At 49.0% G+C, this 13,346-nt stretch overlaps 1 long non-coding RNA gene across 1 annotated transcript; it reads left to right on the forward strand.

Moving 5' to 3' along the window:
• The first annotated feature begins 10,730 nt into the window (after nt 1-10,730).
• Nucleotides 10,731-12,730, forward strand: LOC137484996 (uncharacterized). The gene is made up of 2 exons (XR_011005140.1): nt 10,731-11,693; nt 12,117-12,730. It is a non-coding gene; the product is annotated as an uncharacterized lncRNA (long non-coding RNA).
• The last annotated feature ends 616 nt before the right edge of the window (nt 12,731-13,346 follow it).

Consider the following 13,346-nt stretch of genomic DNA (forward strand, 5'->3'; position numbering starts at 1 on the left):
TTGGAGCAGTCTGTAAGCAGTCTGTAAGCCACTCTGCCCTCCAGCAAGGGAGGTTAATGTTATTCACTTCAGTCTGCAGAGAAGGACGCAAAACCATGGAGAGGTTATGGGCCAGATAACCAAAAATGGCTTTTAGTTCTGGGCACTTTCATTTTACACTGTCTGACCTCTGAAGTACTGTCAGTCCAATTTTCAAAGGCATTGAGCAGTTCCTGCTTTCACTGACCTTAAACACAGAGACACACAAAATTAAAGGGAACTCTACAGACTTGGCCAGAGCGAGCCCATGAGCCAGTGGTCAGAGAGAGGAGGAGGGAGCTGGAGGTCACCAGAGCTGAGTCACGCATACGCCTCTGGCCTTTTTGAGTTTCTTTTACCAAATCAAAGGCCAGCATGGTGTGGGAACAGGCAGGTATGAGCTGCCTGTTAACTGATTTGAACTGAAAACAGCAAGTTTTCCACTGCCAGAGTTCAGAGGTGCAGAGCAGCACCCTCCACTCCCACCCATCTCCTGGAGGTCTTTCAACCTATGTCAGCCAATGGCTGATTCCAACCCTAATGTGTGCAATGGAATGACTTCCTCCCACTGCCCACCCCAAAAATATGCCCCCTCCTGCTTCCTGCAGCCTGTGTCTTGCCCCCTGAGCAGTTCCCAAGCAACACAGCCTCCCTCCGAGGACCCCGGGCAGAGCATTTGTATTCAAGATTCAAATAATACTTCATGGCTATTCCAAAAGTTGGGTAAATTCTTTCTCTCAACCTTCATTACCTAGAAAGCTTCACAACCCCGAGACTGTAATTATGTACATGAATAATGAGATTAGCATATCCATCAACTAACTCCTGCTACATCCCTGTAGATACAGGGGCTTGTGGGAAGCCCTCTGTGCTCAGATTCCATATCAGCAAAAGCTTCCAAGGCTGCCATGGGAACCACCATGGTTGTTCTGACTCCTGCTCCTCACAGAAATCCAAAGTTTCATTGGGATATGGTGGGAAGATGGTGAAGCTGGGGCAGGCAGCTCACAGCATCCATACAGCATCCTGCTGCTCTGATCATCCCTGGGAGTGTGCAGTAGGCACAGGATCAGTGAGGGATGGCAAGAGGGAGCACTCTTGGGGTGTCACAGAATGTCCCAGGGTGCCACAACCCAATCAATTACACCCTGTGGCTGATGCAGTGTCACTGTTTGGCAACGGGCATTGATGGATGACAGCCGAAGGAATGGCAATGGGAATCTGGCATTGGCTCCGTCAGCACCAGGCACTGGCTGGGAAGGGGCTGAGCAGCTGGTCAGTGAAGCACATGCCCTGGTACCCACACCCACACCTAAACTCATATCCACACCCATGTGAACCTCTGCTGGAGTGCTGAAGAACCTGTCTGCATTCCAGGAATGTGTTCAGGGAAAGGGTACATGGAGAAATGCCTCACAATGGGAACAACCTTCCCTGCACTCGGCTGTGGAGCTGCTCCTTGACTGTAATTGGGGACCTGGTAATTAGATGATGGCAAAATGTACCAGCAGCTCAGTTTTCATTCTGTGGTCCAAATTACAAACCATCATATTTTGAAAGTGATGCTGACATTCCTCAGCCAGGAGCCTTTGCCAAAAACAACTTGAGCAAGGCTTGTCTTGGCACCGAATCAAACTCGGGGCCCCAGCAGCGAAACTGAAAACATTTACACAGCTGGACCCAAATCACCCGATTTTCTAAAGAGTTTGTCAGAGCCTGAAGCTCTTGGTATATTTCTGCCTGTTTTAAAGGGGCCTGTGTTCTCACAATCCCCCAGCTCTCCACACAGAGAAAATAAAATGCTTGAGGAAAAGTGGGTGGTCTTTCCATTGCAGTCCGAAAAAATAATCCAGAAAAGTCTCATGAGGAAAATGCGAACGAGCCCAGTGTTCACCCAGCCCATCCACAGATGTGCCAGACATATTTCATTTGCATATATAGATATGGAAACCTCATCATTTTGCTGTACGTATGTAATGGCTAATAAATGCATTAGCAAACCACTAATGAAAACAAATTGGAGCCAGTGTCAGGAATTACGCCAGCGTGAGGAATTACCTTGCTGCATTTTTTCCTATCTAAATGTCCTGACGATATTATTTTATTACATCAGTCATACCCACTGCGTATGCATTATCCATCCCTCACTCCAGCCAGGGCCAATTCCTCTTGGGTTCTTCCGAATCATCCTCCCCAGCAGTGTGAGCACAGGCATGGGCACAGACAGGGGTACAGGCAGGGGAGGGCAGGGACAGGCAGGACAGGGCAGGGATGGGCAGGGACAGGCAGGGGAGGGCAGTCTGTGTGGCCACCATGCATGGAGCACCCCAGCACTTGGACCTTCCCAGAATGCCCATGTCCACCAAAAGCTGCCACACTACTGGTGACACCATTCCTGTTGCAAGGAGCAAGGACTAGGCAGTAAATTTTCCATTTTGTGCCTGTTTATGTGGTTTTTTTTCCTAGGAAACCAGGTCCTGTTTTTTCACATATGGGGGAAAGAGCCCGAAAAACTGAGGGAAATGGCCACAATTGGTTCCAGCCCTTAGGAGGGCTGTGGGGACCTGTCTCAGTGCTGCAGGCTCAGGCTCCCCCTCCCTACCTCAGGAACAAGTCTGGCACTGGGTATTTGCCCCTGTTCCTTTTCTTTCCTGTATGCTGCCTGATTATTATTTTTTTCTTATTCATAAAAGTGACAAGAGCAAATCCTCTGATGCTTTAGGGATGTCACAGAACTGCATTGAGCTGGTTAGGGCATCTGTCCCACACCAGAGAGTGGCCCTTGACTACACACTGCCTTCACAATAGAGAGTGGGACACCACAATTAGTGAACTTACCTCGTTTGCTTACTCAAAAGGCATCCTATTGATTACTTAGAGCCCTGCAGCCGCCAGCAGTGGCCTCGGTCACCTCTGAACAAAAACAGCACACAAACTCTGCTCCCTGCCCCGAGAAATTCAGTTTCTTCTTCCACCAAGATAATTAACAGCCTGTTTGACAGGAATCCCTCTTCAAAGGCCCTCTTTGCTTAACTGTGATTGCTACCAGAAGACATGGTGGAGCCATTTTTCAGAGCTCAACTTAAATTTTTGTGGCTACATGGGGACCTCAAAATCTTGCAAAATTAATTTTTTTTAATGCAAAACCTTTTAAGTAAAAATACTTGTAATTGCAACCTAAAGCGATGTGGGATCTGTGAATGGCTCTCTGATTAATTCTTCTGCGAGGCAAGTCTCCTCTCTCTGTTCTACTGAACAAGCATACACATATTATTGGGATTAATGCTGCATAATACATAATTAATGAAACTGCATAAATATGCAGATTTGGAATTGCAGATTGACTGCCATGGCTCTGTCCCCGAGCGCTGGGGTAACGGATTGGATGTTCGTTATTACCATATTTAAAACTGTTTCCCTGTGAACGTGTGCAAACCAATAACTCGGAAGGGCAGACAGCAGCAGCAACCATCTCCAAAATCCAAGGGAAGGAAGCGCTATGTACCTGGCAGGTACAGCCCAGATCCCCCTGCAACGGAGAGCAGGGACACAGGCACTGCCCTGCAGCCCTCTGCCAGCCAGCAGCTCCAGAGAAATGGTTTAAAAAATGTAAATCAGGTGTATCTGGTGCTGGGAAGCTAGAATGTGGCATCAGTGTCACACAACAGGCAGGAGAGGCTGATGAGGGTGGAAGGAGCAAAGCTCATGGGGGATCTGAGTCCCACAGCAGGCACAGGCACTGGAGGTAAGAAAATATTTGGAAATCAAGACATCTCTGGGCATTTTCCCAGGTTTTTGGGATGGGGCATCAGCAGGAGCTGGTCAACAAACAGTTCCCAGTCAGTTCCCAAATGTCCTTCGTAGCTCACCGTCAATGACTCACCCAAAGATACTGCATGGAACATAGGAAAAGGCCATTCAGGTCTTTCAGCTGGCATGACAAAGGCTGTGCCCCCCAAGCCCAGGTTCTCCCTGCACTTTGTTAAAGTAGATATAGAGATTTCTTTGGATGGCTCCTGGGTTGTGAAGCCACCAGCTGCTGGGGTTTGGTGGTGGTGGGAGAGGGAGAGCAGAGCCACAAAAGGGTGGTGTTGGTGAGGGTTATCCCCTGATAGCAAGTGGGAGCAGGAGCTTGGGATTTGCTGGTGGATTGAGCTGACCTCAAGCTCTCATGGGTACATTCCAGGTGTCCCCAGAGCAGCAGCAGGTCGCTTGTTCTGCTTCATGCTGCCTGTTTGCTCTGTTGAGGATGTCAGGATTTATTGCACACTGCTGTTGAGAGGATTCAGATCTCACCCAGGGAGTTTGAGCTGCAGATCTCCAAGCTCTGCCCGGGGAGGACTGCAAGCATTGTTCCCATTCCTCACATTTACAGGCTCAAATTCTTACTTGTAGAAAAGGAAAAGCTTCCCCAAGAGGTGTTTGGGAAATGTTTTTACTTTAAAGTACAAGTTTCCTACGGATGTCTTCAGATGTTTATTGAAGTGGAATAAATGAAAGTGTGAGTATGTGCTGTCTTAGGAGGGATGGGAATTTCAGCTCTGTGCACCAGAACTGCTCTGCCAGGTGCCCAACATGCCTGGGGTGACATCTGTGTGGGAGATAACATCCCTAGAGAGCCCAGGCTCATGGAGAAGCACAGCACTTGCTCCTGCAGCCAAGAAAAAGACCCAGAGCTCAGCTCGATGTGCAGAGCACCCGTACAGGGCAGGGCACCTCTGCCTGTCCTGCTCTTCCCCACCTCTGGGAGCACAGAGCATTCATCCTGCACTTCAGCCTAGATGTGCATTTATCCAGCACATCAGGTATCCTGACCTCCCAATGCCTGTTACATCTTTAGACTGCCCCAAAAGTGAGAGGAGCACATCGGAGACACCACTGACCCCCCACCCTGATATCCCTCAGTTTCTCTGGCAGGGAAGTAAGTGGGAAGAGGGAAAGCGAAAATGTGTGTATGGGAGTCAGGTTTAATTCTTTCAGATGAGCAACCTCGTCTCAGCAATGAACTTAACTCTGCCATGTTTCACGATGAAATATTAATTGCTTAACCAGGTATCTTTCCTTCCACATTTGTTCTTGAGGAATGCCTGCACCCTTCTCCTTTGCGAAATAACTCCCACTGCAAGGCCTTCAAAAAATCCCTTTCTTCTGGAAAATATCACACAGCAAAAGCAGAGCAGCAGTTTGGCCTGAGCTTTGGGAATCTGTGTGAGCAGCGCAATTGGAGCTAGAGAGCGGGGCCAGCCTCCCAAAGACCAATCCATCACAATCCTCCATCAAGATGAGACATGCAAGTGAGAGATGAGACCCTCGGAAGGAAAGGAGGGGACAGGTGACCTTAATTGCTCCACAGTTATTGATAGGGCAACTTGTCTTCATGATGCAAATTACCCCATAAATAAAAGTAAAACAACTACAGGAAGCAATTTGCCACTTTGTTAGAGTTAAAGTAGACTGAAAATTAAATCAAGACATGGGATCACTAATTCCACAGGGTTCTTCTGCAGCCTCTGCAGGCAGGGCCAAAAACATGGGCCATGGGGATAACTGAGTCACAGCTGCCTTTCATGGGCTTGTGATGAGGGGCATCACCTTCCTGTACCATTGCCCTGGCCATTGACTGGTGGGGGATCCCTGCTGTGTGGTGAACCCCCATGGGAGCTCCCCCAGCTCTGGGAGAAGACAGGGGTTGTCCTCTTACCATGCTGGGGCAGACACCCACACCCACCATGGCTCTGGTGTCCAACAGCCATGTGTCTTCTTTGCTGCTTGGTCCATGAGGTGTCCGTGAGGCTCAGAGGTGACCTGGCACATGCCCCCCAGACACGAAGCTTCACTGGCTTCCCCTGGTACTATGGTGCAGAGGTGGGCTCAGCACAGCCACTCGTCATTGTCAGTGGAAGAAAGGTATCCGAGTCACAAAACCACACTAAAAGCATCTTCTCTGACACCTTAAGTGGGTATAACTCTTGCTTTATATTTCTAAAACACCTTTTAATTTACAGATCGTTATATCCAATATTTATTTGTCCACTGAAGGAGCCAGAGCTTTGTCCAAAGGCTTCTTAGCAGAGGTTCTCCAGCTCCCTGTTGACCACAGCCCAGTGTCCCCACTGCAGTGGGATCTGGTGTAGTGCTGCTGCACCCTCACCCCCACTGCTCACGGTTTTTCCCACCTCCCCATAGCAGTAGTAATGTCCCGTCCCACCCCTTGCTCCCAGGGCAGCATCTGACAAGGGCAGGGCAGAGGGACCAAGCAGGCAGAACCGGGGGTTTTGTCAGTTGGCTGTGCCAGGGAAATTGAAATGCATTATTTTGTCACTAACTTGCAGCTTTTCTCAAAATACTGGCAGCCACGGAGATTTTTCCCAGCCCCAAAGGAGCACTTTTAAGTGCTTCATTTTAAGAAGACACTTCTTTCCCTGGTCTTTTTTCTTTTTTCATTTATTTTTTGTGTTTGTTTTCAAACCTGTCGGAAAGCACTGATATTTCCAAGCTTTGTTGCTGCTGCTGTTGTTGTTTCCCTCCTGACGCTTTTCTTTTCCATTTCTGAGCATCCTCGCTGGTTCTGCGCGAGGCCCCTGGAGGCTGCACAGCAGCAGGATGCGATGCCGGAGCCCCTGCCTTGCTGGGTGAGCTGCTCCACTCCTCGAAGCTTTGAAGCTGCCACTTCACATTCCCGCAGAAGGATCACGCTGTTGTTTCTTTGGGAAATTATGAAACACTTTGTGAAGCGACATCAATGGGAACAATAAGGGCAGCGACCCCAGCAGCCCAGGCGCCCGGCTGGTGACAAGGCCAGCGCTGGCTGTGATGGTGGCCATGAGTGAGCGCCAGCAGTGCCCACAGACCACATGTGAGGCCAGCAGCCCCCACAGACCACAAATGAGGGCCACCAGCCCCCACAGACACCCTGTGGGTGAGGGCCAGCAGACCCTACAAACACTGAGCAAAAATACCTTTGTGGGAGAGGGCCAGTAACCCCCACAGACACTGAGCAGGTGAGGGCCAACAGCCCCCAAAAACACCCTGTGGGTGAGGGCCAGCAGACCCCACAAACACTGAGCAAGAACACCCTGTGAGTGAGGGCCAGTAACCCCCAAAAACACCCTGTGGGTGAGGGCCAGTAACCCCCAAAAACACCCTGTGAGTGAGGGCCAGTAACCCCTACAAACACTGAGCAGGTGAGGGCCATCAGCCCCCACAGACATCCCTCAGGTGAGGGCCAGCAACCCCCAAAAACACCCATCAGGTGAGGGCCAGCAGACCCCACAAACACTGAGCAGGTGAGGGCCAGCAGCCACCAAAAACACCCCTCAGGTGAGGGCCAGCAACCCCCAAAAACACCCATCAGGTGAGGGCCAGCAGCCCCCACAAACACTGAGCAGGTGAGGGCCAGCAGCCCCCACAGACATCCCTCAGGTGAGGGCCAGCAACCCCCAAAAACACCCATCAGGTGAGGGCCAGCAGACCCCACAAACACTGAGCAGGTGAGGGCCAGCAGCCACCAAAAACACCCCTCAGGTGAGGGCCAGCAGCCACCAAAAACACCCCTCAGGTGAGGGCCAGCAACCCCCAAAAACACCCATCAGGTGAGGGCCAGCAGCCCCCACAGACATCCCGTGGCTGTGCTGGTGCTCTTTGGCCCAGGCCCATTCTCTCCCCCAGGCGTGGGCAAACAACTTGTATAGCTCACACCTTGCTCCCCACAGGCCATGCTGCCTGTCTCGGACGTGTGAGGAGATGGAAAATACACAACTTTCCCGGGTAGTTTTTTCCAGTCAGTCATTACTCTCCCTCCCACAGTCTGAGCCTTATTTCCATGTTAAATGTCTTGCTCCTGCCTGTAGCCTTTGGCTCTGTTCTGCTTTTGCTGCAAGACTTGGGGTCCCCCCCATCCCTGGTACTTTCTCTTGAAAAGGTACTTCAGGATTTAATGAAGGCATTCACTCTTCTTCTGGATCTTATTTAACCTCTTTAATCTCTTCTTCTATAACTCATTCTCTTCATCTCATAAACAATTTTGTTTCTTTCTTTGAGATCTTCAGGATCCCTTTACAAACCCTGACACTGGAGCCATGGGCAATATTCTGGTGTCCCTCTCACCTAAGCCAAGCAACTTTACTGTGCCATAAAATCATTGCACTGCTTCTACTTACTACTCCTTTCTGTGCATCCCCTGAATGAATTAGCTCTTTATCACAAGGTCAGGGCATTGTGCCTGTGGCCTGTGTCTGCTCAGACGCTTTGCAAAGTTGTTAGGGAATGTGAAACCATCTCCTGCTCTGGCAACAAATCCATCATTCTTGGCCAGTATGAGAGAGATGATTTTGTATTTACTTACCTTAAAATACATTTTATTTCAATGGGCATGTCTATCTTCCATAAACATTCTCAGCTGGTATCTACTATACCCCAGTTCCTCACCTCTTCATCAAATGGTCACACTCAACTTCTGAGCAGGACTGGTGTCCAGACTCACATCATCCAGGGGGAATCTCAATCCCTTGCACACTCTTGTATCACAGCCACTGCCCTCACAAAGTTTTAGCCTCTGTTCCAAGGTTTATCGAGCATGACCTTACAGCCCAGTGATCTCAGACAGGTGTTCAGCATTCCTGAGTGTTCCACAGCTCACCAACAGTCATCACAAATCCATCTTAACCATTTCATCCATGTCTTGGCCAGTTCCCTCCTCTTCAACTCAAAAATCTATGAACATATGAGTTTGCTGCGGACAACCACGTCTGGTTCTTTAGTTCCCCTTTCTCATGAATAAAGCAGAATCATTCATCAGTGATTTCAGCTCAGGCACCCAAGAGAAAAGCCACATGTTCTCCTCAGCAATGGACAAACAGGCTTCTTGCCTCTTGCTAGGGTAGGACACAAAACCCCCATGTGGAAGCACCAATAGACAGCCAAGATAAAAAGGCAGCTGCCAGGTCCCTGGATCTGCAGCTGTGGGATACTTAGGATTTCCTCCTGAGTGCCTTTTCCTTCAGAGCTTTTCATTCAATGAACTTCATAAATTGTTACCTTCTCTGTAATTAAATATTTGTGTGTTTGTGCCTGGTGCACACCACAGTTCATGTGGTGCCCAGCACCACCAGGGAGCAGAAGGGGTGAGACCAGCTGAATTTAAAGGTGCTGGAGACAAAGCTGCACATGGCTCATCTCACCCATGTCCCCACTGCAGTTCCACAGTGCTGTTCATCCCCTCCCGGCTGATCAGAGAGGAGAAGGTGTGGAGCTGCTGGTGCAGGGCTTGCATGCACAGATTCCCAAGCCAGCAGTGGGAGTTTCCAACAGGAGATACAGAGACAAGGCAGTCATTCTTGCAGAGCTTCCAGGTATTTCCAGGTTGTGCCAGTTTATTTTAAAGGGAAAAGGGAATAGGATGGAAAAGGCGCAGGTGAGGTCAGGAGCAGCTCTGTCCATTGGAGACCACCATGATGAGCTGAGCCAGGAACAGGCTCCTCTCAGAGAGCTGCCATCACGCCAAAACCAAGAGAAAGGAGATAAAACCCCAGGGGATGAGGAGGGGACGAGCGAGGGGAATGGGCAGGACAATTACATTAACTGAAACAATGTGTTATATTTTAAACATTAAAAACTTATGACTCTACATGGCAAATACCTGATGCAGCAAAGGAAGAGAAGGAAACTGAAGCTATGGTTAAACAATGCACAAGGCATTGGGGTCTGGTTTGTATTAAATCCATTTGGAGTCTGAGTTTCTCCTTTGACAGCTGGCCACACTGCTCAAAGGGAATAAGAAAGTTTTTGTTTTTTAAAAAAGATGTGTAATGGGTTTCTTATGTACTAGAAAAGAAATGCTCTCTGAGCTGGATCACCTATTTTCTTGTCAAAAGACTTTGGACAAAATATAATCATGAATAAAATGCCTCATGATTTTTCAAAGGGCTCTTTTATTTGAAGTCAGCTTTTCTGAAATGGGAGGCAGGACTGGGTAATGCAGCTCAGGGTGAGAGACAGCTCTCATACCAGGCCTCTGCTCCGGCCTCTCTGGCCACACCATGCTGGACCCAGGACCCGCTACAGCTCCGTGCTGTGAGAACACCTTGTTGAGATCCAGAAGACCTACAGCCAGACTGGCTGGCGCTGACACTGTCCCCTCTCTGAGCCACCTCCAGAGCAACACCATGGGGATCTCCTGCCACTGGGATTCATCCCCACGGCTGCATGAGCATCAGTCCCCACAGTCTCTCAGCCTGTCTGGAACAGCACGGCCATCCTGAGCTAGGGGGCAGCCCCCGCAGCACAGCCCAGAGCTGGTGTGTCCCCGAGGGCACCGGTGGCAATGCTGTGATCCGTGAGCAGAGTCAACACCCAGCACAGCACTGGGGCTCCAGGAAGCTTCAGCCTATGAGGACTGAATCTGAGCTGCAAACATCTCCAGAACAAGTTTTCTCACAAAGATTTATCTATTCCTGGCTTCTCAGGGGGTTTCCTGCTCTGGTGCTGGTCGAATCCAGGGAGCACAGTTTGTCATTAACCACTCTGCCATTGCTCGGGCCATCATCCTCGCAGCCCTGTCTCAGCTCCCTCTGGAAAGCATGGTGCTCTGAGGGGATAGGAGGCAGTGCAGAGACTGGGGGTGCACCCACTGTCACCACTTCCCTGGGTCTGAGACTCTCACAGGTCTTTCATAAATCCATGCAAACCTGAGAACTGTTTCTGGATGTTGGTGGGTCTGGGGATTTTCTTGGCTCTTGCCAGTTGTTTATGGACGGAAGATTTTCAGCCCTTTGTCATGGACACCCAATGGCAGAGAGGACACTGGAATTTTAATTGTTCAAGATCTCTAATAGGTGTAATAGCCTTGTGTGTTACATATGCATTAATTAAGTAACACTGCATTTAGCTCCAAATCATGCGGAAGGCGCGTGCTGTGTTTGCACAGACATAAATATCTCCTCAGTTAGAGCGCAGGCGAGCAGCTCTGCTCCCTTTGCACTGCAGTGCTTCCACTCTGGGGAAAATGGGAGCCTTGGAAAGCTTATCCCTGGGTAGTCCCAGTTCACTGGGTAGGAGCTCAGCACATCTACATCTCCTCCTCTCAGACGGGCTTTCCGAAATCTGGTTTGTGTGGTGCCACCTCTGAGAGAGCCTCTGCAGCGATTCACACCTTACCCACCACCCCAAGCAAATGAGCTGGTATACTATTTTGGGGTCCCCCTGTACCCAAATCTTTCAGCCCTGCTCTTTCACTGCAAACATCCTCCTTGCAGCAATCTGTAAGCGCTAAGAACAGTGTGGAGAGAAACTGCAAGGGGAAAGAGGAAACAAAAGGATCCAGCATTGTCAGTGTAAGGTATTCTCATCGTGATCCACAGGGAACTTCCATGCCTTAGACGGGAACATACCACCAGGTCGTCAGTGGAGAGCTGCTCATGTCAAACCCCAGTATTGCTGCTCTCACTTTGCTGCTTCAGTGCAACCTGGTTCTGAAGCAAAAGGTGAAGTTGGAATCCCATGTGTTGGATGGGCTTAGATACACAGGCTGGACAAATATTTGGAAGAGTATTCGTTTTCACTAGGCAACATTATGCAATGTGGATTAATTATATGGAGTATGGTCCTGACTGGGCTTTGGGTGATTAAAGCTGTTCTGGAATTCCAGAGGATTACTTAAATGTGCAGCATTAGTGGAGGTAAAACATCTTCAATATCCTTTTCCTGCAGCCTCCATTTCCTAGAGACAAATATGCAGATTATAGCTCAGAATTAATCTGTGGAGGCTCCAAATTGGGCTCCTGCTCCCAAAGAGTATTGGGAGGTGTGGGGCAAGGAGAGGGAGGGTTTTGGGAAAGGGGAATACTGAGGGAGAGACATTTTATTTGTTTGTAAAACCATCACAAGAAACGAGCTACTTATTCCACATGTTTTAGTCTGAGAGAAAAGAGCCTAGATGCAGGCACAGTAAGTGCAATCTATATGTGTAATTAAGAAATGATTTCCTGAGATCTTCCTTAAAACACGTCTGAATAGAGATCAAATTTGCATAAATAACTTATGCCTTTCACTTTTTCCTTGTGGAAAACACGTAACATTGCCTCTTGCTTTCTGGTTTCCAGAGCCTGCCTGGCTCAGAGGAGGATTTGCCATATTACATGATTCTTTCCAATTGTAATCAGACTTAAATCTGAATAAAAGCAGCAAATGGCTGACTGGCACCCAGGCTTCCCTCCCTCCCTGCCCCCATGGCAGCGGCAGCTTCGAGCGGGAAAAGACACGACTGCAGCGCTGGGTTTGCATTAGTATTCATGGAGCATCCGACTCCAGAGAGGATTAATAGACTCTGATGCCTAATATCCTGGAGAACAATTAATTTGCCCACAGTTTTGTCATGGTTGAAAGTCAAATGCTGGAACAGATCGATGCACTGAGCTGCAAGTTGAACACTGCAACCTTCTGCTGGAGCTGAATTTTAATTTTCCCATCATCATTTCCCTCCGTTCCCAGCACACCAGTTTTCTAATAGATCTAAAAGCCTCTTACCTTCTTCCATCACATGTTGGGCTTCATAACAAAAGTCCACGTTGATTGTTCAAATATTAGAGCCTTGTATTGCTCTCCATTACGGGATTAGAGATGTTCGAGGCCCCTTGTGTTTTGACCTTTTCCTGTCTCGTTTCTCTTTAAATGGTATGAAAAATGCCAACCTTCTGTAATTAAAGCCAAAATGGAATGCAGGAATAAAGCTTTTTTCCTTGCAATTATTCAGTATTTAGGTTCCCATTTTGATAGAAGTGTTTGTGCAGAAATCAAGGCTGGGGTTTATCAAAGCTGGCTCAACAAACCCATTGGGAAGGGCTGGCAGCTCCATGTCCAGCCCCTGGAGCCTGCAGCAGCCAGAGCTTTTGCCCTGGGCTTGCACTGGCCCAGGAGTTGATTCCCTGTTCCACCACATCATCCCGCGAGTTTCTATAAGCCACTGAATCAGTGCACACAGGGGAGAAAACATATCAATAAACAGGCTCAGATGGTTGTCGTGGGGAAGTAGTGTAAGCATCAGAAAAAATTACTTTTATATATGTATGTATATATATAGATATATATACAAAAAATGTCCAGATGTCCCCATGGGCACAGCACCGTGCCTAGGTAGGGAGAACTTGGAGCAGCCTTCCTGGCCCTTCCTTTCAACCCAGAGCTTCAACTCTCCCTGGCAGCAGCTCAGAAAGCTCTGGACACATGGGAGGGGTGATAGAGACCCTGGAGCAGGGATGGGCTGGTTGGAGGCACTTCCCTGCTGCCCTCCTTCTGTTTCTCCCAGGGGAAATAACAAAGGGCTGCCAGAGACA

This window comes from Anomalospiza imberbis, chromosome 18 (genome assembly GCF_031753505.1).
Source record: "Anomalospiza imberbis isolate Cuckoo-Finch-1a 21T00152 chromosome 18, ASM3175350v1, whole genome shotgun sequence".
In the NCBI taxonomy this organism is placed as follows: Eukaryota; Metazoa; Chordata; class Aves; order Passeriformes; family Viduidae; genus Anomalospiza; species Anomalospiza imberbis.